Source organism: Panthera pardus, unplaced genomic scaffold (genome assembly GCF_024362965.1).
Source record: "Panthera pardus isolate Hobbes unplaced genomic scaffold, ASM2436296v1 HiC_scaffold_13, whole genome shotgun sequence".
Classification (NCBI taxonomy): Eukaryota; Metazoa; Chordata; class Mammalia; order Carnivora; family Felidae; genus Panthera; species Panthera pardus.
Genome location: NW_026526688.1, coordinates 81,754,251 through 81,779,445, shown reverse-complemented (window position 1 = coordinate 81,779,445; position 25,195 = coordinate 81,754,251). Strand labels below are relative to the sequence as shown.

The window sequence follows — 25,195 nt, the reverse complement described above, 5'->3', positions numbered from 1 at the left end:
GGATTTAGAGTCCCTAAAAAAGTCATTATTGCTGGTGGGACAGATCCCAGGCAAGAAGCAACAAGGAAATTGAGTAGAAAGATGAATAAATACCAGGAACATGTTCAACTCATGATGATTATTTACTTTGATAGTTGAATGAAAAGGTAGACTCTGTAAATAAAAAGCCAGGTTTTCAATGAAGGGATAGAGAAACAGATGATCATAGGAAATAGATGATCAATGAGGAAAGAGAGCAAAAAGAGAGAAAAAGGAGGAAAGTAGTAGAGATATATCACAGCTGCATATATGAGACACAGGGACAGTGAGTAGAAAAAAAAAAGTACTAAGAAGTGGAAAGGATAATTTAGAAAACAGATCAACTCAGTTCTTGGAGGGGAGGATCCAAAAGCAATTCCTAGTCAATTGGCCCTCAAACTTTTTTTTCTTAGCATATTTTAGAAAATTTTCATCAAAATAGGGGTACCTAACTGGCTCAGTTGGTTGAGCATCTACTCTTGATTTCAGCTCAGGTCATGATCCCAGGGTCATGGGATCTAGCCCCATGTTGGGCTCTGCATTGGGCATGGAGCCTGCTTAAGATTCTCTCTCCTTTTGCCCCTTTTCCACACTCACATAATAAATAAATAAATAAATAGGAAAATTTTCAACAAAATAAATTAAAATTTATAATCTAGTCTTTTATGAGTCAAGTGTCTATCTGGAAAAGTCTGCTCTTTTTTTTTTAATGTTTATTTATTTTGAGAGAGAGAGTATGCATGAGCAGGGGAGGAGCAAAGAGAGAGGGAGAGAATCCCAAGTAGGCTTTTGTCTATCAGTGCAGAACCTGACACAGGGCTTGATCTCATGAACCACAAGATCATGATTTGAGCCAACATCAAGAGTCAGACACTTAACTGACTGAGCCACCCAGGCACCCCATAATGACAGTTATTATAGGTATGAGAACATTTCTTTCCCTTTCCTCATTTAGAAAATAATAATAATCATAGGAATCTCTTTATGATCCAACTACTTGAAACATTGGGGTTTATTTTGTTCATTGAGTTAACACGTATTTGTTGCCTGTGTATGTAGAAACATCACTGGTTTGGGGCACCTGAGTGCCTCAGTGGTTAAGGGGCTGACTTTAGCTCAGGTCATGATCGCATGGGTTCATGAGTTCGAGCCCATCAGACACTCTGCTGTCAGTACAGAGCCTGCTTCAGATTCTCTGTCTCCCTGGCTCGTATTCTCTCTCATTCAAAAATAAACTTTTTCAGAAGAAGAAGAAGGAGGAGGAGGAGGAGGGGGGGGGGGGAGGAGAAGAAGAAGAGCAGCAGCATCACTGGTTTAACTCCAAGGAAATGGCATGGCATATTGATGCTATCAGCTGCATCAGTTCAAAATTCTACTATGCAAGACTATTGAGAACTGGAATTGAGTGAGTTACTTAAACTCTTTGACTCCCTGCTTCCTCACTATTTTCTACTAATGAACATTCCAAGGAGCATGTTTTATTGTCCTGGAGAGTAATACTAAGGATAAGTATTTCAGAGTGAGTATCATACATTTTATTATGTATCCTATGTGTGTAGCATCATCTTGCTAGATGCTCTATGAGTAGTCAGTAAATAGTATCTATCGCTATTACTAATGATAGTAGGACTTTGGGTTTGATTGTACTTCACAATTTGCAGAATGCTGGCACAAGCATTACCTAGATTGATCCTCACTGCACCTGGAGAAGTAGACATAGGACAAATAATATCTTCACAGTTTAACAGACGAGAAAGCAGAGACACAGAGAAAGCTAAATAGCTGAACCAAAATCACATGGCTTGCAAATCAAAGAACCCAAACTAGAATACAGGCATTCGTTACTCAGGGTTGTTAATAAGCATCGTAGAGATTGAGAGCAGTCATTGGTGGACTGATTGGTTAGCTTAATAGCTGCGCTAATCATTTTTTGTTTTGATATAGAAATCATTTTATTTTACTTGTTGATGATTAATATATTTAAGGACATCCACAAACCACAAAGCAACTTTATTAGTTCATATGCTATATGAAGCATAACTCTTCTTATACAGTGGGAGTCATTTCATTTTTTAATAGAACTCATATTTCTTTTATTCAAGAGTTTAAAACTCATATTTCCAGCAGTACCTTTCCAGTTACACATGGCCTGCTAACGAAATGTTAACTATTGCTCTTGCTCCGTATCTTTTAAGTCATTATCTTTCCCTCTACATTTCTCTCTTCTGTTTCACACTGAAGATCTGTGAAATCTGTGACATTTGTTATTTTTGCCATAAGGTGCCATGTGAAAATAAATTATTTTTAAAAAGTTTTTTAAATATTTATTTATTTTTGAGACAGAGAGAGACAGAGCATGAACGGGGAAAGGTCAGAGAGAGAGGGAGACACAGAATCGGAAGCAGGCTCCAGGCTCCTAGCTGTCAGCACAGAGCCTGACGCAGGGCTCAAACTCATGGACCGCGAGGTCGTGACCTGAGCCGAAGTTGGACGCTTAACCAACAGAGCCACACAGGCGCCCTGAAAATAAATTATTAATATGTTTTTGCTCCAATATTTTTATTATTTATTAAAGGTGGGAAGTTACTAGTACTTTCTATGAAGCTATATTAAGCAATTGCCTAGAGTTTGGCATAGCCAGGATTTGACCTTTGTCAATCTTTCTCCCTACTCTTTTGTTTAAGAAGGAAGGTCCTTTCCTGCTTGGGAAGACAGACAAGTCTTTGATGTAGTGGTGGAGAAATGTGCCAAGACTTTGACCTGAGGGACTCTAGAAGAGAGGGCGAATGTTTCTACATAAATAAGGATGTGGGTGACTCTCCTGGAATAGGTAGGACTTGAGAGGACATTGTGACGTGTTATGTGGGGGGTAAACTCTCTTAACTGCTCTTACAGAGCACCTAGAGAAGGTTGACTTCTTTCTTCAAGCCTCTTGGAGCTGAATTTGTAAATTTTTCAGATGTGTCACTGTGGGTCCTAAGGTGAGAGCAAAGTTATATTTAGATTATATGATCATACACACAAACTTCATTTAATTAAGCTATATTCAATGAAATATACCTTTGTATGTGGCTCTGTTCTAGATTCTTATAAAATAAAAAAAAATTGTATTCAATGATAATGCAAAAAAGTTGAGAACCTGCATACTAAGGGATTCCTTTTGAAGACCTGCCTAAATAGAATATGAACTACTTTTTAAAAGTTTATTTATTTACTTTGAGAGAGAGAGAGAGAGAGCATGAGCAGGGGAGAGGCAAAGAGAGAGGGAGAGAGAGAGAATCCCAAGTGGGCTCTGCACTGTCAGACAGAGCCTGATGTGGGGCTGAAATTCATGAACTGTGAGATCATGACCTGAGCCAAAATCGAGAGTCGGACACTTAACTGGCTGAGCCACCCAGGAGCCCCAGAGTATGAACTTTTTTTTTTTAGATTTATCTCCACAAATACTGAAACCTTGTTAGTAGTCCTTAAAACTAGATAGAAAGGTCCTCCTGTGATGCATGAGCTTCTCTGAAAAACTAACCAGTATTAGTGTTGGTATATGATATAGACTGTGTATAGGCTTTGATTTATAAATGTATTCAGAAAAGCTCTTAACTTTTCTGGAAAGGAGATAGCACCATTGTTCCAGCAGTTTTCTTTTTTGTCTATGTGGTTGGCTTCACTGCCCTCTTTGCTAGGAAAACTTGGCCCGTAGTTCTCCTGAGTTAGCAGAATTGGTGAAATTTAGTATAAAACTGTCATTTTTTCCCAGTTAACCAATTTTATTGTCGAGTGGGTGATTCCCTGCTGATTGGCTCCACCACAGATTTATGATTTCCAGCCTCAGCTGGTTCTTCAGTCCTGTTAGGCAATCACCCCTGTGGCAGAGACCATGGTTGAGCTCTCCAAAACAATTCCCAACCCCCTTCTCCCTTCATCTAAGACTCAAAAATTCCCTACTCCTGAGCTTCCTTTGCAGCTAAGAGGTGACCGCATAGTATAGTTCTGGCAACGAAGTAAAGGGTTTCCATTTGCCAATAGAAAGGCAATAGCTCTTTAGGAGAACACTCTTCACCCTTTAAACCATTGTTTGTCCTTTCCCTTTTTCCTGTCTTCAACTTGAATGAACAGAAGCCATCTTTTGACCATTATGTAGTAATCAGAAGAAAGGAATAGGAGCTCCAAAGGGCATCATTGAGCAGCCACTATAGCAGCATTTGATGGCCTACTCATTGTTGCTTCCCTGACTGAAATAAATAAAACCCTGTCTATTTAATCCATTTTAGGCTTCTGTTGTTTGATTACACTTTGAACTGAAACACTCCTTAGCCCCATTTGGCTCCTCCCTTTCCTGACAGTGGCAGGTTGGCAATCCTACTTGGGTGGGTACTTCCTGGTGGCCTCTCCAGCCATCCCACAAAGCTCTAATTTCTGTTCTGGAATCTACATGGTTTATGGAAAGCCATTTCATTTCTTTATCTAGGGGTGAAGCACTTGACCTAGGCTAAGCCAATTGGTACATTCCATATTTTAACTATAACGTTTGGTCCATAATTGAGTATATGACCCAAGACTGTCCAATCTCAGTGAGTCTCAGGACTTTTACTGGGAATTCTGAAACATGAAACTTCTCTTTCTCCAGTCAATGTGGTGTGCAGATGCAGCACCGGGAACTGCCGTAGTCATTTTGCCATCACGTGGTCAAGCAGCCTGAGTACACAGCTAGCACACTGAGAAGGACATATTTTGTACCTTCACAGAATACAAGTCTCCTGACTTGACTGCACCTGAAGCCTGTCCAGGAACTCCTCTTTATTGTTTAATCATTTCACATAAGGTGAAGTCTTACTAACACACTGTTCCAGTGTGGACTCAATCCTTGCTAGAAATCCTTATGTGCAGGATACCTTTCATTTGCTCTTCCAAATCCACTCTACGCCTTTGCTCCCTGTTCTGTGCCTCAGGAGGCTGAAAGGTTTTGACCACATCAATAGGTATCCTTGCCTCTGCCTTTCAGTTGGATTTGGCCAACAGGAAGCACCAGCAAGTGATCAGAGAAGGAGGGACGACAGTAAGATGTAAGTATTTATTTCCATGGGTGGAAGCAAACTAGAGAAGTGCACTATGTCTGGTGGTTTCCCCGCGTGTTGAGCACTCTTTTGCAAGTAGTCTCTCTATTAAAATCTCCTCAAATAATCCAGCTTAACCAACTCTTCTGTTTCCTGCTGAGGCCCTAGCTGGTACACCTCATTTCCTATTTCAAGGAAACAGAGGTCACACCCCTCCATATCTCCAGCCTCACTCTGAGTACCCACGAGTACTGCAAACATCAGTTGGAACTTCAGCTCTGTGATTCTGAGATTGCCAGGGGGTGTGGAATAAATCTGTACCTGTTTTCCTTTTCATAAGAATGGGAATAATGATGTGTTTCATGCGTATCTTGCCAGGAATGTTTTAAGAATTAAATCATATAATGGATGTGAAAGTACTTAGAAGAGCCACGTACTAGACATACACAAAGCATTGTTATCATTATTTTTACTATTATAGAGCTAAATGTCAACCTAAGTTTTGATGATAGTGCAATGAAAGGTGTTTGAATATTCTCTTTTTGAGTTTACATATTACTATCTAAACACATGTGTTTTGGTGACAATTGCAAACACCCCTAATTACTTGCCATGGACTCTAATCAATCACCATTGTGGTACAAATCATACTTACCATTCACATCCTTTCCTCCACGTGTAGTTGTGTGGTGAAAAGAGCATGAGCTTTGAAGCCTTTCTGACTTAGCTTCAGTTTTGCTCTATTTCCTACTGGCTCCTGGACACCGGGGAAATCACTAGCATCTCTGAGCCTTAGTTTTTTTTTTTTGTCAATGAAATGGTGATAATTGCAAAGACCGAATGGAATAACGGATATAAATGCACGGCACTGATACCCTTCTTTTCTTCTTACCTAGTCCTAGGAAGAGATGTTATGCAATGGGGCAGCACATACTTCCTGGACCTGGAGCAAGCAGATCATGGCTTATCTTAAGTGTAAGGGACAGAAAGTTAGAATGCCTGAAAGATGGACTCTGAGATGATTGTGGAAAAAGGACTGGGAAATGACAGCATTCTCAGGTCAGGGAGGGGACACTCTCTTTGATTGAAGCTTACTGGAAACCACACACTGTGGGTGGGACTAACCGGCCACAGAAACCCTTCCCAGAAGTAATCCATGTGATTTGAGGACATTTTACTGATGAGATTAAGATGCTAAGATGCTATCATGAAGCAGCCAACCTAAAGTATAATTAATGTCTAACCAGCTATAAACTTAGAAATTGTAATATTCTATGGATGTCAATAGAAGTGATGATACTGGAATGAGGAAAATGGTATTTATGGAGCACTGACAGTGGGCCTGGCATTACACATACATGTCACATTGAAGCCTCCTATTAGCCCCACATGATGGATTTTAAAATCTTTATTCAACTAATGGGGAAATTGACGTTCCAAAAGCCCATTGCATGTACATAGCTCTGAAGTACAATGAAAGATGTTTGAATATCCTCTTTTTGAGTTTACATATTACTTTCTAAACACATGTGTTTTGGTGACAACTGCAAACACCTCTAATTACTTGCCATCCATAGCTCTGGATCAACCTCTCAAACTCACAGGAAGCTGAGGTATATAATATGTATAGGGGGTACGAATCGAAGACCACAAAATTAGGTGCCCAAGAAATATGTCAACTTTATTATTACATAGCTCAGCTAAATTCACATTCTGAGCATCAGGATGGCAGACACTTAATTCTGCTAGTTTGGATTCCTATCCCCTCCCTTACATGGTGTTATTTCTGCATTCTGACTTTACACAGTTTATTTCAGTTTATATGATTACATGGATTATGTGGTTCAAAGCATTGATGGTGGTAGCGTAGGATAGGGGGAAATATGGTCTTCCTTGAGGAAACCAGGGGAAAATCTATTCCTCCCTAATTCGTCCATGTAGTTTGTCATGGAGATATCTTTTGTTCCCATCTGTGTAATCCTTCAAATCTAGCTCATCCCTCCCAACTATTTCTTTACCTTCCTTGGACACATGAGACTCATTCTGTTGCTGCCCCATCATGATAGCTTAAAGTTAGACATTGAGGATATCTGCCTGCACAGATCACATATATATTTCTTCTGTCATATTATGCTACCTCCCCAAGATTCTACCCAGTGGGTTGGGCACAGTGTCTTCTGCTATTTAATTCCATAATCCCATGTGGAAGATTGGGCTCTGATGCACATCCCGGTGCTCAGCCTGAAGAGGAAGGCACCGGCTCCCTTTCTCAGGGTCACACTGCTGCCATCTTCTTATTACCTTTCCTTTAATTCTTTTCTTTCTCCAGATGTGGAGAAATCCTTTTCTGGTTGATAGCAAAGGTAGATAGGGGAAGACTTGTCCTTATGGTTCTCAAACCTTGCTATGATTGCCTCCTCTTTGGTTTTACTTCTAAGCAGCTAGATTTTGAAACACAAAGCTAAAGGAGTTTCTATTTTTTCTCTGTTTTCTGCTATCACATATCTTCCCTGAGCTAAATGAATACCTAATGATTTAGCTGTCTTGATAGAAGGAAATGCTTGGAAACAAAAACTCTTTCAGCACTATTATCTTGTCTGTATACAAATGACTTTCTTTTTATTTATTTATTTAAATATGGTGCACCTTCAAGGTGAGCTAGGATCACCCCTCATTCCACCCTCCTTGTGTTGATTAGGACATATTGTCTCTGTGGTCGAGATACATACAAAGCCAAGTGATCATCAGAAACTTGCTTCAGAGCAAGTAGAGACAAGTGGAGAATGTTGTCTAGCCATGATAGTCTGAAAAGCCTCCTACTATTCCGGAAAGACCTAACAGAGACAGAGACTTACACTGAGCTTGGAAGCTTGCTCCTGAATGGGGATAAATTCTTAATTTTCAGCTCTCATTTTCCTTGGTACCATGATGCCCATTTCTTTTTCAGTTTTCCCATTGTTCTTCCTTGGCTTTCCTGTGGGCCATCATGTTCTCTCTAGGTGGGGTACAGAGGACCTATTTAAGCCTCAACTTTACGAAAGTTGTGTATTTATTTCAGGATTGCTCCTGAAAGACTGCATCCATGGTAGGTTGGGTGAACTTGACTGTGCCCCAAACACCTGAGCCTTGCATTTCTGGGCAACCTTGTGCATTCTTGTTTTGTTTTGAAATGAAAATACATGCACATGATTAAAACACACATACACATACTACAAATGTAATGTATTTGGTCCATTGCTCTGCCCCTGCATCTTTCACTTCACAATTTATCTATCCATTATGATTTGAGTGCCTCATTCACAGTCCCTGTGTTTGGACCACTCCATCATTAATACATGTTGCTCCTTCTTCCCTTTGACCTCTATTCATCATTATGTCCATCATCAGAGGAAGTTACCTTCTTCACTATTTGAAGTCAGCGTTGTCTGAGGACAAAACCACTATAAAATTATTTGATACATGCCATTAACAAAAAGTCTCAGCAAACTTAGAAATACCACAAGGTGTGGCTGTTTGTATTTTCTTATAATGAGCAAAGAATAAAGGCACTCAAATCTTTTGAAGAGATGGAGACCTATATTTGTTCCATGTTTTTATTTCTGTACCTATAATCTATGATCATGAATAGCACACTAAAATACTATAGTCTATGACTACAAATTAGACTGTCCCAAATCCTGGAAATGGATGCTTAAGTAGCTTATTGTTTATTTAAAATTTTTTTTAATTTTTAATTTTTTTTATTTTAAAGAGAGAGAATGAGAAGTGGGGAGAGGGAGAGGGAAAGAGAAAGTGAGAATCCCAAGCAGGCTCCATGCTCAGTGCAGAGCCCAATACAGGGCTCGATCCCATGACCCTGGGATCATGGCCTGAGCCAAAATCAAGAGTCAGATGCTCAACCAACTGAGCTACACAGGCACCCCAGTCGCTTATCCTTTGTATCAACATTACTTCTATTCTAATATAAGTATGATTTTTTTTGTAAACTTGTATGTCAGGGTAACAGCCCATGTTAACATTTCTTAAGAAGAAATGTCTTAGGACTGTATTTCATGGCATTGAAAGATAGAGATCTACTAGTATGAAAAGAACCTTTTAATTCCTAATTTGTCATGCTAGAGATGCCATGGAATAAGAGTGATCATGGGAGAGGGTTATCTGGAATGTTTGCCACACCTCTTTGCCAGCCAAGAGAACCCACTGCTTGGTATCTCTCTCCAGGAGTTGGTGAAAAAGTCAGGCTTCAAGGATTTGTTGCTGCTTCTGAAAACCTGTGCAAACTCTGCTCAAGAAGGCCTTATTCTTGATGGCTTTATGTTTAGGATTTGACTTTATTATTACTTCTTCTTTCATGTCCTTATTAACCCCTTATTTTACTCCATCCTTGGTCTTCAGAGTCACACAGACCTGGATTTGGATACCAGTTCTTCCACTTATAACTGTATAACTGTATGAACTCAGACATGTTACTCAAGCTTTCTCAGACTTGGTTTTAATATCTTCAACGATGAGAATAATGATATTGATCTCACAGGAATTTTGAGCATTAAATGAGATAATGTGCATAAAATTATTAATATAGCAGATTATAAATAGATATTCAATATTTGGTAAGTTATTTATTCAACAAATATTTATTCAGAGACAATTATGTGTTAGAAATATAGTTCAGGAGTAAATTGAAGTATAAACAAGAATAGTCAATGAATGGAAGTCAATGGATGGAAGGGCACAGGGAGCAGGGGGAAGAGTACTCTTGCAGATGGAACAGTGTGTGTGGAGTTACAGAGTTAAGAGTGAGTGTGTTGTGCTCCAGGAATGGAAAGAGAACTGGGGTGACTGGACTAAGAAATGCAAGAGAGAGAATGGCTGGGATGAAGCTGGAGGTCATGCAAGGACTCACTGGCCAGGCTTAGATGTTTAAATTTATATTAAAAGCAATGGATCACCTTTATTATGCCTATTATTCAAATGGAGAAAGTGACCACCTGAAGGTGAATATTTTCCTAGTGCCAAACACAGCTAGTGAGTGGCAGAGCAACTAGTGGGTTTTAAGTAAAAAGTAATATGATTAGATTTTGCTTTAGAAGAATTCTTAAGTGGCACCTGGGTGGCTCAATCAGTTAAGCATCTCTTGATTTCAGCTCAGGTCATGATCTCACAGTTCATAAAATCAAGGCCCACGTAGGGCTCTGCACTGACAACGTGGAGCCTGCTTGGGATTCTCTCTCTCCCTCTCTCTGCCCCTTCCACACACACTCTCTCTCAAAATAAATAAACATTAAAAAAAGAGAAATATTTTTAAGGCAGCAGAATGGAGGATATGTGTGTGGGAAGGAGTTGGAGGTGGATAGGAAGGTGAGAGGCAAGGAGGTTGTTGAATAATTTAGGTGAGAATGAGATGAGACACTTAAGAATTTGGGGAGAAGAGTCAGAAGTGTTTCTTCCCCCCTGTGGAGTTTGGCAATCCTGGATCCTTCACTGGTGACATCAACACTCCATGCTTTAGGGACATAGCATGTGGACTGATAGATGCGAAGCAAAGACGGGGTGAAAATGACAATGTGAGAATAGGGAAAGACAAATCCATGGATGCCTGATAGTCGGTCAGGCAGGAGACAGAAAAGAAAGGAATGACAAACCTAAACCCCAAACATATAAACAGTCTTCCTCACTGAACGGGGGTTGAGGGGGGGTAAGCTATTTTTAGTGTGTCTGTGTACTTGTTTAACATAAAGTCATAGAAAAGAAAATCCAACTGTCCAAGTCCATAACAGTGGCTAAGGAGAGGCTGTTAATCTGGTTGCCCCGAATCAATGACTTACTTGAGAGGCTGTTATTATTATGTGTATTTAATCTTGGCCAGTTGCCATTACTTCGTTGCTCTCAATTTTCTTATTTCCACAATAAGGCCACCACAGCTAAGCCTACTGAGTGCCTGTGTGTTCTAGATATTTTACATATGTTTTCTTATTCATTCTCACAACAACCTTGTAAGGAAGATATTATTTCCATTTTACAGATTAGGAAACTGTAAAATATTCAGAGAGATAAAATGGTTTTAATACTTATAGTTAGCAGAAGAAGTTCTATTATTACCCTGGGGTTGGAAAAAACACTTTTAAGGGAAAATACAGCCCACAGCTTTTAGAAAACAATTATAGTTTAGTCTCTATAAAAATTTTAAATTCTTGAATTGAAAGTTAGTTAAAAGGCAAGTGACAGGCTGAGAGAATATATCTTCCGCATATATATCAAGCAACATATCAATAGACAGAATATACACAAGTGAACCAAGAGGAAAAAAAATGGACAAAAGATATAAACAGGCAATTTGCATAAATGGGACTATCAAAGGTCAAAAAACTTGAAAAGATTACTCAATGTCTGTAGTAGTCTAGAGGCAAATCTTAATTTTAATATTAAAAAAAAGTTGAAATATTTTTAAATTTAGCTAATCACATTTTTAACTTTGAAAACTGTAATTGATCTTTCTCACAGCAGCCTATTCTGTTTTCATGGGTGCAATAGTCTCTTAATTTCTCTTCGGATAATAATTATATGCTTTTAAAATTATCTTTCATTTCCTGTATTAACTCCATTTTCTCAGAGGTTGATCCAACTAAACAAAATAACAAAATGAAACAATTTGGTTTTATTCCAATATTTGGCAGGTTGTTTTTTTTATTGTCTCTTTACATTTGTAAAAAGATCTATATGGGCGGCTGCATGTTTGAAGATGTTTGATCTCCGGCAGTGGACACAGATTCCTATTCTAGCAGGTAGCTATAGTGGTTGGGAGGAAGGGGAGGACCAGGTGGGCTGGGGGTGGTCAAATGGACTCTTCTCTTTATGGATGGCTGCATATTGTCTTGTGTGTGAGGGCAGCTCCCTGTCCTTCATGCTAGTTATAAGTTGTGGGGGCTATTGCCTATCTTATCAAGTCCCAGTGCTTACAGTTGGGGTGTTACTCACCAGAGCTCTAACTTTATTTGGCTTTTTAAAAACGTATACATGGCTTTACCCTAGGGCTGAGGCTATGTCAGTGGTTCTGAGAGTTGCAAGCTGAAGCAGATATTCCCCGGACCCTCAACTATACGCCAACCTCTCAGACTCCGTTACCTACTAGCCCCTGCTACTTTTGATCAGGTCTTACTCGCATTCTCTAAAGGGAAAATTTGTCTAGCAGTCTCTTTTATTACTTACATGAAGTTTCTGGTTCTTTGTCTCCAAAAGTTCTCTCCCAACCTGGATTAAATCTGGAAATTCCATACTCTTCTGGTCTATTGGTGCCCTTCCTGTTATTGACTTTTAAATTATTATTATTTTTTGATTGTTGCATTTCTTTCATCACATCAACGGGATTTGGGAGAAGAAGAGAGGCCCAAGTGTGAGTTTAGTCAGCCATCTTAAACCAAAAGTTTAAGTAATTATTTGGTTTTATTTGCCATATAAGCTTTGAAGGAGAAATACTATATGCTGTGGAGGTTTACACTAGTGAAACCTAACCTAGCCTGGGTCAGGGTGGAGGGGGGACAGTTAGGGAAAAGTCTTCCCTAGAGATACATTGAAAAGGTAGACTGGGGCACCTGGGTGACTCAGTTAAGCGTCCGACTTTTGATTTCCACTGCAGTCATGATCTCACAGTTGGTGACATCAAGCCGCCCATCAGGCGCTGGGGCTCTGAGCTGACAGAGTGGAGCCTGCCTGGGATCCTTTGGAGCACTTTCTCTCCTTGATCCTTCTGCTCACGCGCAAGTGTGAGCTCACGCTCTCTCTCTCTCTCTCTCTCTCTCTCACTCTCTCCAAATAAATAAATGAACATTAAAAAAAAGAAAAGAAAAGGTAGACTTAAGTTTGAAGTTTGGATTTACTCAGAAGCAGAGAAATATGCTAGATGGCCTTTATAGATTTCCTTCATAGTTATGATTCACTGGTTTGCCAAGTTTGTATGTACAGTTGAGGATTTTTAAAAAATGAAGTAAAGATGAAAGAAAATAAAAATTCCTTTCCAAAACAGGGAGACTCAAAAGTATGAAATTGCAATGGGCTGAGCTCACCATTTCAGCCAGCACCTCTGTCATCACATCATCAGACTTGATGTCTTTAGGCCTAAATGAGCTTCTCAAAGAGTTAGCACTTTGGTGAAGAGTTAACACTTCCTGGAGACTGGAAGGCTTCTGGAAGGGTTACCTTCTCATGGAGAAGGAGAGTTCACTTTCTGTCTCAACAGTGATTATCTACCTTATTTAACTCTCTAATTTCATGGGGGGGTTAAAAAGCCATTACAGAAACTGTTAATAAAATTAAAAAACTATATTGATCTTTCCTATGGAATTTAGAGTAACTAGAACTTATATCACCTTTAAGTTATAATTGGTAATTATTTTACTGCCATAATCCTACCCTGATCTTTAGCGTTAGGATCATATAATCTTGTTAATAGGATACACTAATGACTGGGTTAGAGTGGGACAAAAGAAAGGGTGCTTCTTGTCACATCTGTTAAGCTTCAGTTTTGGAAACTTGTACTAGGAAGACTTTCTCTAACATACAGGCAATTGAGTGAATGATCTGAGTCTCCAAGCTAAGATTGCCATAATAGTCACTAAACAATACCTCACTTACTTCATTAAGAATCCCCAAGGATGAGCATGAAATTCCAGAAAACCTACCTGAAAAGCATCACAAGCATGGATTTTCTTATCCTATGACTCAGATTCTACTTCCTAGGTTCATAGCTATGTTTACACAAATATTAAAATTATTGTGATTTATTAAAGGATTAATCCATGAATTGACTGTTGTTTAGACATTATCAACACTTCAGTTGAAAAGTTTGTTATTGATGGCCACAATCAGAGGAATGTATTAACTTCTGTTTCCCTTACTCTCTATGCTCTATTCCCAAGGAAAATTATATCTCCAGGAAGCAGTATACCTGGATTATATAATCTTAACTCCCCACAGGAATAGCTTTTTTGAAAATTAATAATTTACCCTCTCAAACTTTTATAGAAATTTGCTACGTGGAGAACATTTTAGGGGTCATTTACAAATCCCTGAAGTTAGGATATAATCCGGTGTGTACCCTAATGTCTCTTATGGAAAGATTTATTTTGGTATTTAGTGAAAGAAAATTTCTCTCTCTAATGTACTTTTTTTTTTTTTAACATATGAAAGTTTGTTACTATCATGTTTGCATCATCAAATCATCAAAACTTATGGTTTTGGTCTTTTCTTCTTGCCTTTGCAGAAGGTCAATAGAGAGACATTGGCTATTTTGACAACAATAAAGTTGTCACCAGAAATGTCACCAACAGCATGATCTTTGAAACCAATCCAACAGCCAGAACTTCATTGTTTTCTGCAATATAGGTATGAAAGCTGTGAGTTTCTTGACATTTTTGATCAGCGGGCCCCTGACACATTTCCTGATGACAGAATTTAACTGTTCAGCTTCACCCCCAACTTTTTCAAGCAAAATTCTCTTTGAATGTAAAGTGCTTCCAAAGGAGTTGGCCTTTAGGGCTGTGCTCAAATGGGCTTCCTTGTACTGTTTATCATTCCTGTTTGTGGCTGCGGAGCTTCCTGGCAGTACAAAGACCTCGACCACTTGCTCATCCTGCTGGTGCTACAGGCCCAAGTGAAAGATCTAATATATTGTTTAACAAAATTGTGGTGAAATACACATAACCCAAAATTTGCCATCTTAACCATTTTAAAGTGTAAATTTCAGTAGCGTTAGGTACATTCACATTTATATGCAACTAATTTCCAGAAACTCATCCTGTGAAACGGGCATTTTATACTGATTGTGATGGTTAATTTTAAGTGAGAACGTCACCAGGTCACAGGGCCCAACTATTTTGTCAAATGTTATTCTGGATATTTCTTTGAGGGTGCTTTTTGGGTGATATTTTTATTTAAATTGGTAGGCTTTGGGTAAAGCAGCTTCCTCTCCATAACATGGATAGGCCTTATAATCAGTTGAAGGCCTGAATAAAATAAAAGATTGACCACCCCCAGGCAAGAGGGAATTCTACCAGCAGACAGCCTTCAGACTGAAACTGTGACGTTGGCTCCTCCCTAGGTCTCCAGGCTGATGGCCTACCCTGCAGATTTCCCACTTGCCAGCCTCCATAATTGCACGAGCCACTTTCTTCAAATAAATCTCTATGTATATAAATAAACATCATTTTGGTTCTGTTTCTCTGGAGAACCCCGATACACACACCCATTAAATAAATGCTACCTCTTTCCTTCTCCCCTCAGCCCCTGGCAACCACCATTCTACTTCTTGTTCCTTTGCATTTGACTACTTTAGATATATAAGTGAAATCATACAGTATTTGCCTTTTTGTGACTGGCTTGTTTCACTCAAGATTCATCCATGCAAAAGTTTCGTCAGCTGTCTTACAGATGTGTCAGAATTTCCTTCTTTTTAAGACTGAATAATGTTCCATTGGATGTATAGACCACATTTTGCTTTTCCATTCAACTGTCAATGAACACTTCGGTTGCTTCCATCTTTTGGCAATTGTGAATAATGCTACGAACACGGATGTACACATATCTCTTCAAGACCCTGCTTCATCCAAGACCCTGGATATATATACTCAGAAGTGGGATCTCTGGATCATATGGTAATTCTATTTTTAATTTTTTGAGAAACCATCATACTATTTACATAGCTGCATCATTTTTACATTCCTACCGACAAGGTACAAAGGTTCCAATTTCTCCACATCCTTGCCAGCTACTTGTTATATCCAGCAATAATAATCCTGCAGGAACCCCAAATAATCTTCTGTAGGGGTCATTTTTGTTATGGGGTAGTATTTTATATCTGTGTACATTGGGAGGGGGGGTGCTAATATAGACCTGATCCTAAAAAATACAATAGTAAGACTTGCTACATACATAATTTAGGCTGAATCTACATGACAGCAAAACAATTATTTAGAAGTGAAAAATTCTGTCAAGAGGTTACTTTGCCTTGTAGCACTGAATGATGAAGTGGCTGATTTTATTGTTTAGAATTTGTGTACAGGAAGGCTTATTCAAGGTTTTTCCCCATAAAATGTACAGAGATCACTATAAATGTCACCAAGTCATTTTGAGCGGTAAGCATTTTTAAATTCAGAGGAAGTTTATAATGCAAAGCAGAAGGCGCAAACTGGCAAGCTGTGGCCCAAATCGGGCCTGCAGACTTATTTGATTTGGCCTGCACATTTGTTGGCCCACACAGTTTTTTTTTAAAAAATTTGAATCGGTTGACAACTTTTTTAATGGAGAGATTACGTGCAAAAATCTTGATTTCTAGCTTTTTGGGGAAAACTAGCTGACCCGGCAAGACAGGGCCTACATTCCCACATGGCAACAGTTGGCTGGAGCTGAGTAGCAGCTGCCCTTTTAGCCTGAGCTTGTGCTATCCAGTTCCCCACGGTCCCCACCCACCCTGAGACCGGAGAGCTTGCGGACACCCAGGCAGCAGACTTCTTAGTTTCGCCAGGAACCACTTATAACTTCCTGTAATGTTCAGTAAGACGCAAGGCCCATGGTGGGCTCTCAGTAGGTTTTGGATTGTTTACTACTTCTGACTCCTCATGTGTTAAAATCATTCAGGATCTTTTGCTTTCTTCCTTGGTAGAAAAGAAGATGGCAAGACTATGGCCTTAAATAAATGAAATACAAAAGGAAAAGAATTTAGACAGTGCAGATAGGGGAGCAGTTTAGAAGAAAATAATAGTCCAAATGTAATTTTTTACTGAGCAGTTTAGCCTTGAACTCTTTTTCCCATGTGAGGAAAACTGAAGAAAACAGCACCCAAGAAATGTTTTAAGCTAAGCCCTCTGTTTAATGCAAGAAAGAAACAAGGGGCAAAAGGTTAGTCAGCCGTCTTACAGTGGCAGAATTCTTGAGTTAACATAAATAGAAATAGATACAGAAAATGAGGGCCATATGGTTGGCTAGATCAGAGCCACTGTGTGTGTGTGTGTGTGTGTGTGTGTGTGTGTGTGCGTGCGCGCGAGTGCGTGTGTGTATTTGCCAGGCCACCCACTGAGAAAAATATTCAAATTACTGTGTTTCAGCATATTAACTCCTTCGTTTTAATTACTGAGGCACTTGAAGTTCTTTTGCACTTTCAGGTGATAGCAAATGGAAAATGTGTTAAAGGAAAATACAAAGGTTTTTCCTCTTTCTCTTGGTGATCGTGTTGGTTAAAAGAAACATGAAAATCTTTTAAAAGACGTGCCTTCGTCTCCAACCAAAAACATGGTCGCAGGAAAATGGGTATTTAAACCTCCGCTGGCAGCATTATCCCATTGGCCAAAGCAAGTTCTATGGCCAAGTCCAGAGTTACCCTGAAAAGGAACTGTCTAAGGGCATGGATTTGGTAGGTGTACTTTAGAGAGCAGGAACTGTTCTGGAATGGGGAAATAGAATCTGAGTCAGTGCCTATTCTGGAAAAATACACTAGTTGATCCTTATTAAAATTAAGTTTTACTATTTTTATCCTTTCTATTAAAAAATATGCTCATTTCAAAAATGTGAGAAATATAGAAATCTCTGAGAAGAAAAAGTAAAATCACCCAAAGCCAACAGTCTAATAAAAACCATTCTTTTTTTTTTTAAATAAAAACCATTCTTAAGGGGTGCTTTGGTGGCCCAGTAGGTTGAACGTACAACTATTGATTTCAATTCAGGTCATGATCCCACAATGGTGGGATCAAATCCTCGGTCAGGCTCCATGCTGAGTGTAGCGCCTACTTGGGATTGTCTCTCTCTCTCTCTGCCCCTATCCTCTGCACTTTCTCTCTCTCCCTCTCTAAAAACAAACAAACAAACAAACAAAAAACTATTCTTAAAATTTGATGCATATGATTCCAGAAATCTCTCTGCATATATACCTCTCCACTTAGAAGAGGTTTTGATCTACTTAGCAGTGTCTCTAGACATGGTAGAGGATAGCAGCCTTAGACTGAACCTGAATCATCCTCCATTTTCCTAGGATAGTTGTTGATATTTTTAATTCTTTGAGTTGTGTCTGTTTGCAAGCGTGTCTTGACTCAGCAGAGTTGAAGAACCTAAAGGAGGCTGGAAGATGCAACTTATCTCCAGTGAAAATCAGCAAAAAAGGGGAAAGAAGGGAGGAGGGAACAACAAAAGCCCTCTGGGATAGAGGGAAGAGAGCAAACTGTGATACCTCTGTGGGGACTTTGTGGTGTGGATAGTGCTGACTTGTTTACTAGGCACAGTGCTGCAGGGTCCCAATACTTTTAGGGGCTCATGAAAGCATTTTAATTCTTTTGACATCAGAAGAGAAAGAAATGAACTTTTATGTTTTAATTTATAACATTAATATATTTATTATACCAACATAGTCATAAAATATAATTTTTTTAAGTTATGTAAATTTTTTAAATGTTTACTTATTTTTGAGAGAGAGAGAGAGACAGAGAGTGAGCAGGGAGGAGGCAGAGAGAGAGGGAGACACAGAATCCTAAGCAAGCTCAGGCTCTGAGCTGTCAGCACAGAGTCAGTCGCGGGGCTCGAATTCATGAACCACAAGATCATGACCTGAGCTGAAGTCGGGTGCTTAACCGACTGAGCCACCCAGGCACCCCAAGTTTTGTAAATTAAAAAAAATTTAACGTTTATTTACTTTTGAGGGGGAGAGAGCATGCAAATGGAGCATGGGCAGAGAGAAAGGGAGAGAGGATCCAAAGTGGGCTCTGTGCTGATAGCAGTGAGCCCGATGTGAGGCTTGACTTCCGAACTGCAAGATCATGACCTAAGCTAAAGTCAGAAGCTCAACTGACTGAGACACCCAGATGCCCCAAGTTATGTAAATTTTTTTTATTAAGTTTTAAATTTTAATTCCAGTATAGTTAATATACAGTGTTATATTAGTTTCAGGTGTGCAATATAGTCAATTCTATACATCACTCAGTGCTCATCATGGTAAGTGTACTCGTTTTGCTTTTTTTTTAAGTTTTATTTATTTAAGTAATCTCCACACCCCACGTGGGGCTCAAACTCATGACCCTGAGATCAAGAGTCACATGTGTTTCTGACTGAGCCAGCCAGGCACCCCCATAAGTGTACCATTAATCCCCATCCCCTATTTTACCCATCCTCCCAACCCCCTCCCCTCTGGTAACCATTGGTTTGTTCTCCATAGTTAAGAGTCTGTTTCTTTGTTTCTCTCTCTCTTTTTTTCCCTTTGCTCATTTGTTTTGTTTCTCAAATTCCACATATGAGTGAAATCATATGGTATTTGTCTTTCTCTAACTGACTTATTTTGCTTAGCATTATGCTGTCTAGCTCCATCTATGTTGCTGCAAATGGCAAGATTTCATTGTTTTTTAAGGCTGAATAATATTCCATTGTGTATATATACCTCTTCTTCTTTATCTATTCATCTATCCATGGACATTTGGATTTCTTCCATAGTTTGGCTTGTAAATAACGGTGCAATAAACATAGGGGTGCGTGTATCCCTTGGAGTTGGTATTTTTATATTTTGGGGGTACTCAGTAGTATGATTACAAGATCACATGATAGCTCTATTTTTAACTTTTTGAGGAACCTCCATGCTGTCTTGCACAGTGACTGTACTAGTTTGCATTCCACAAAAAGTGCACAAGGGTTCCTTTTTCTCCATATGCTCACCAACACTTTTTGTTTCTTGCTTTTTATTTTAGCCATTCTTACAGGTATGAGGTGATATCTCATCGTAGTTTTGATTTGCATTTCCCTGATGATGAGTGATTTTGAACATCTTTTCGTGTATCTGTTGGTCATCTGGATGTCTTCTTTGGAGAAATATCTGTTCATGTCTTTTGCCATTTTTAATTGGATTATTTGGTTTTTAGGTATTGAGTTATATAAGTTCTTTATATATTTTGGATACTAACCCTTTATTGCAAATGTCATTTGCAAATATCTTCTTCCATTCAGTAGGTTGCCTTTCAGTTTTGTTAATTGTTTCTCTCACTGTGCAGAAGTTTTTAATTTTTTAATTTATTTTTGCTTTTGTTTCCCTTGCCTCAGGAGACATAGCTAGAAAGATGTTGCTACAGCCAATGTCAGAGAATAAAATATAATTTTTAATATCTTTTTATGGAAGAAGGGACTCATGAAGGCAAGAGGGCCTGTCCCAATGTATTCAAATTTATTAAACATGTATGTGCCACGAATTTCAGGATTTTTGTCACCTGTGATATTATTCCAATTCGACAAATGATGAATCTGAAAGGTGGAAGGAAGAGAAGAGAGAAAAAGTGGCAAAGTTGGGAACTACCCCAGAAGTCCTGAGTTTCAGTTCACTGTTCTTTGTACAAAGTGTGCCATGGGAGGTGACAGATACCGGGTAGAGACCAATATGGGAAAACACGATAGGAATAAAAGATATGGAAGGCTTTATAATGGGCCAAGAATTTGCCTAGGCACCAAACTTTCTCCCTGAGATGACATGTAGGTGACTAAGTGAAGATGTGGGCAGTCTAAGAGAGTTTGAGGAGCATGAGGAAAATAGGCTGGGCACCCAGCTGAAGATCTTCATCAGGTGGGCCATTTTCGGATGTTTCATTTTCTTTTGTGGTTGTGTTCTGTAAAGATGAATAAGACACTAAGAAAACAAGGTCAGTTTAGGCCCTTGGCAGAAAGTTAAAGCCATTTAAAGAAATTAGTAAAATTGCTTGCTGCTGAGTTGTTACTATATTTAAAAGAAAGCTGTGATAAAATTCAGTAATGAGTTAAGGTTATTAATGATAAATGTGTGTTTTCTAAAAAAATAGTTTTTCAGATAAAGATTGCTTTTGTTTTTTATAAAACATGTGTGTGTGTGCGTGTGTGTGAGAGAGAGATAGAGAGAGAGAGAGAGAGAGAGAGAGAGAGATTGCCCCTATTTGCTGTATTATCTATCAATTAATTCTACTCTGAACTTGAACTTGGGGTTTGATAGGTAGCACCAAATGAGTCATTCAAACAAAAAAGAGAGATGATCTCATGAACATTATTTTAAAAGTTTACTCTGTTATTCAGAAGTCCTCGAGTTTCCAGAAACAGCAGTCCTTGCCTCCCAAATGGCCAAAAGAGGAAAAGGAGGTGTCTCCTGCAAAGGTGTGAAGAGGGGACAGTGCCTCTGGGCATCAGGCGCTGACAATCACAGTCAAAAAGTCAGGACGCTTGGGTCTGAGACAAACACCATCCCAAAGTCTCACTCTCCAAATGCAAATTATCACATAATATATTTAAAATTAATTTGGACTAGAATCGACCTGTGATTCACTTTAAGTAGATGTAAAAAAGCAAGAACAAGACTTAGCTTACTACTAACATGGCAGCATGTTTTCCTTGTTAGCTGCAGGGGAGAATAATGTACAGGAAAAGGTGACGTAATGATTGTCTCACTTTCATTATTCTCTCCCAAATGAATAACCTTCCACACCAAGGATGAGCTCACTCACTATTAGTGGAATAACATCTGGTGAGCAAGGGCCCCCAGCCGAACATGCTGTTGGTTTGGGACTATATTTAACCAGCAGAAACCCAACCATGTTTGCATATATCACATATGCAGCCCAGTTACATTGTGGAAAAAAAAATATTAAGGGTAAGGAAATAATCCTAAAAGTATTTTAACATTCAAGATTTTTCCTTATGAAGCAAGGCATTAACCTGTTCCCAAAGAGGTCCTAAGCTATTATTAGAGTGGAATATCTTGGACATGTGGCAGACGCCTTGTCCTCTTTGGCTGAGGCTCGGATGCTTGCCATAGCTATCTAAGTTTAAATTTCAAATCACGGACAGGAATCTCTCTCCTTCAATTTCCCTTCCCATTCTTAATTTCCAGGCAGGCCTGGCACCCTGACGATGGTGAATTTTGCAGTGTAATTTATCTAATAGATTTACAGTAAATGATGAATCACTCTAGTATTTAAATCTAATGAGTAATGCTGTAAGTCAATTTGGTTTTTAAAATGCAACATTGCTAATGTCATCAGTTAAATGCGCTAATACAGAGTAATGCAGTAGCTCAGGACACACGCACAGGCGGTCCTGATGGTCATGAAGCTAGACTACTCTGGCATCTGCTGTGTGCCAAAGTGTTTAGGGGTATTGCTCACCTAAAATCATGACATTTGGGGGAAAATTTCACTCTCTCAGAACTTGGGAAACTACCTCAAGTTTAGGCATCTCTCATGGCTCCCCCCATAAAATGTAGTAATGCTTTACTGTGGACATGCTAACAAGCTATTATAATTTTTATTTGGAAGACTGATCATAAAAACAATGCCTATTAACTGAAGCAAATATGGGAAATCCAGAGAGATACAAAGAACATACAATTCATTGTGATTCCAACCACCCAGATTTTTTGTCGATGCTAGTCCTTTATTTGAGTGTATGTAAGCATTTTCTCTTCTTACTAACTCTTCTTCTACAATTTCATTCTAAATAGCCAAATAATATCACATCATACAGCTGTACCATAATTTATCAAATATTCCCTCTTGGATACCTAGTATGCTTCTAATCTCTTGTTATTATGAATAAGACTCTGTTAAAGATCTGTGTAGCAGAATCTTTGCCCACGTAGGTGATCATTTCTTTGGGATACATTTACAGAAATAAAATTGCTGAGTCAAGGTGAGCGTATGTTTTTAAGGGTTTTGGTATTGGTTGAGGATGCCTTCATGAGGGAATGGGAGATTTATTTCCTTCTCTGTACAAGTTATCCCCAAGATCAGAGATGCTGCCCCAGTCCCTCTGCCTCAATCTACCTCTGGTCACTCATCTATATAAAATAAGAAGCGGGAAAATGATGATGCTTATCCTGCTAAATAATTTTCATATGTTACCTCATTTAATCTGTACAATAATCCTGTGATATAGGACAGTGATTCAGTGAACTCCAGATAGTTTTTAAAGAGAGGAGCCAGAATTTGAACCAGATTTGCTACCTCAAAAGTCTATTCATAAAACCACTAAGTTACACAGTTTCTGGCAAGGCTATCACTCATTCATTAATTTATTTATTCACTAATTCAATATACTGTGTGGGAGTCACTGTTCTAGGCACAGGAGATACAGTGGTGACCTGAACAAAGTCCTTGATCTCAGGGACTTTCTACTGGGGAGATAGACAAGAAGTTACAATACGATATCGGTAGCAGTAAGTTCTATGAAGAAAGATCAAACAAGGAAGAGGGATAAAGGATGACAAGGATCCCATTTTAGGTAAGGCGGTCAGAAAGAGTCTTTATGAGTGGATGAAGTGGGTGAAGCTGCCATGGGGATGGATATATGGAGGACAAACACTCCAGTAGAGAAGCAGCAGTACAAGGCTCTAAGACCAGAACATGCCTTGTGTTTTTGGGGAACTGCATAAAGATATTTGGGGCTGGAGCTCAGTGGAATATAAGAGGGAAGGTTTAGATTAAGTCTATGAGCCAGGCTGAGGGTGGGAGGAGTTAGAGATCACAGAGTTGAGGCCCACAACGTCGAAGGTGTTGACATGACATCAGCAGTTCTAAGGAGGAAAGAAGGTGAATGACATATTACCCGATTCTCCTATTTTTGAATTGGCTTTAGGTAGCTGGGACTTTAGGTCATGGCATTAAAACCCTGGCCCTCCAGACCGGGATGTAGTCCATGCAAGGGTATTTTTGGACTCAAAGGAAAGAATACAAACTCATGGATCATTTGATCATATTCATTACCTACCATCTTCAAGAGGAGAGAGATACCTGCTCCCTGTCCCATTCCTCATATCAAAACAGAAAACAATTTCTTTGACTGGAATGATCTTGCAGAATTGGGGAAATAGCTATTTTAAAGTTCAAAACGATGTGGTTATTAATCACTGGATCTGAAGACCAGCTGTTTCCTGATGTCATTTAAATTCTCCAATCCCACATGTTCTGCTATGGGAAGGAATCCAACTTCCTTTCCATTCTTGCGCATGTGTCTTTTTAAATTTAATTTGGGGTTGAGTTAATTTATTATGGATTACTAAAACCCTGAATATTCTAACAGGCCAACTTCCAGGAGCCTAGTGACAATGTCATCGCTTGGTGGGACATACCTGCAGCAAATGAACTGGATAACACAATGCTCTTTAGGATGGGAGATGTGAAGTAAGCTGAGAGCTTTTATTGTTCCCACGTAAGAACCCCTGAAATGTAGTGCAAGAAATGCTAGAATGCTTTAGAATCTTCCAGTGTCAGGATTTAATTCATTCTATGCATATTAGGAGGAAAAGTCTTGGCAGCTGGGGCCAGAATCTGTTTTAGGGAAATACACCATAAGCTACTTGGGTGGAAGGTGGATCCCGAGGGCACGGGTAGCCGGACACAAAGGAAAAATGGTCATCACTGCAGTGCTCTACCGTAAACACCTGGAGGTAGGGAAGACTGAGGAAGCAGGATGTGCAGGGAAGCACCTGCTGGGGCAATACGTGAGAGACCTTAAAATCTTTTAAGATGTGGGGTATAGTGGTCAGTTTAATCATATTTTTGTTAATGTAAGAACACCATCACTGTCCCAAATCTTTGGTAAACTCTGCTCTGTGTGAGTGCAGTGCATATACAAGCAAGTGTCCTGTGGGGATAGAGGGGCCGCATTCCATGTCTGGCTTAACGTGATGCAGAGCAGGGACTGCGTGTGCCGCGTGGCAAGATAATCTGTCAGTTAAACTAATCAGCAGGAGCACGAGTCAGAGCTAGAAATAACAATGAGAATGAAAGTCCCCTGGGAATTCCCAAGGACTCTGAGGGTGGGCATTGGACTTTCACTGGAGAAATATGGAATGGGAATTTGAACCATCTTGAGAGGCAGAGGGACTCATCTGACATCTGGGTTATGTGTTAATAACTCACACTGCTCTTGAAGTTTACGGCTGTAGTTGTTAAGGTATATAATGCAGACACTGAGGTTTCTTGCTCCTTAGTAACAACCAGGGCTGGGGATGAACATCTAGAAATTACCCAGCTCTCTCTGAAATAGATATTGGTAAAGACTTCACTAGAGCCTACCTTTCTCAGTATTCCTTGATTTCTATGCCCCCAAAGTAGTTCTTCATAGGACTGGGTCATAGGCTTTGTGAATTGACA

At 39.3% G+C, this 25,195-nt stretch overlaps 1 pseudogene; it reads right to left on the bottom strand.

Moving 5' to 3' along the window:
• Positions 1 to 14,291: 14,291 nt before the first annotated feature.
• On the bottom strand, positions 14,292 to 21,637 carry LOC109246819 (40S ribosomal protein S23-like; annotated as a pseudogene).
• Between the last annotated feature and the right edge of the window lie 3,558 nt (positions 21,638 to 25,195).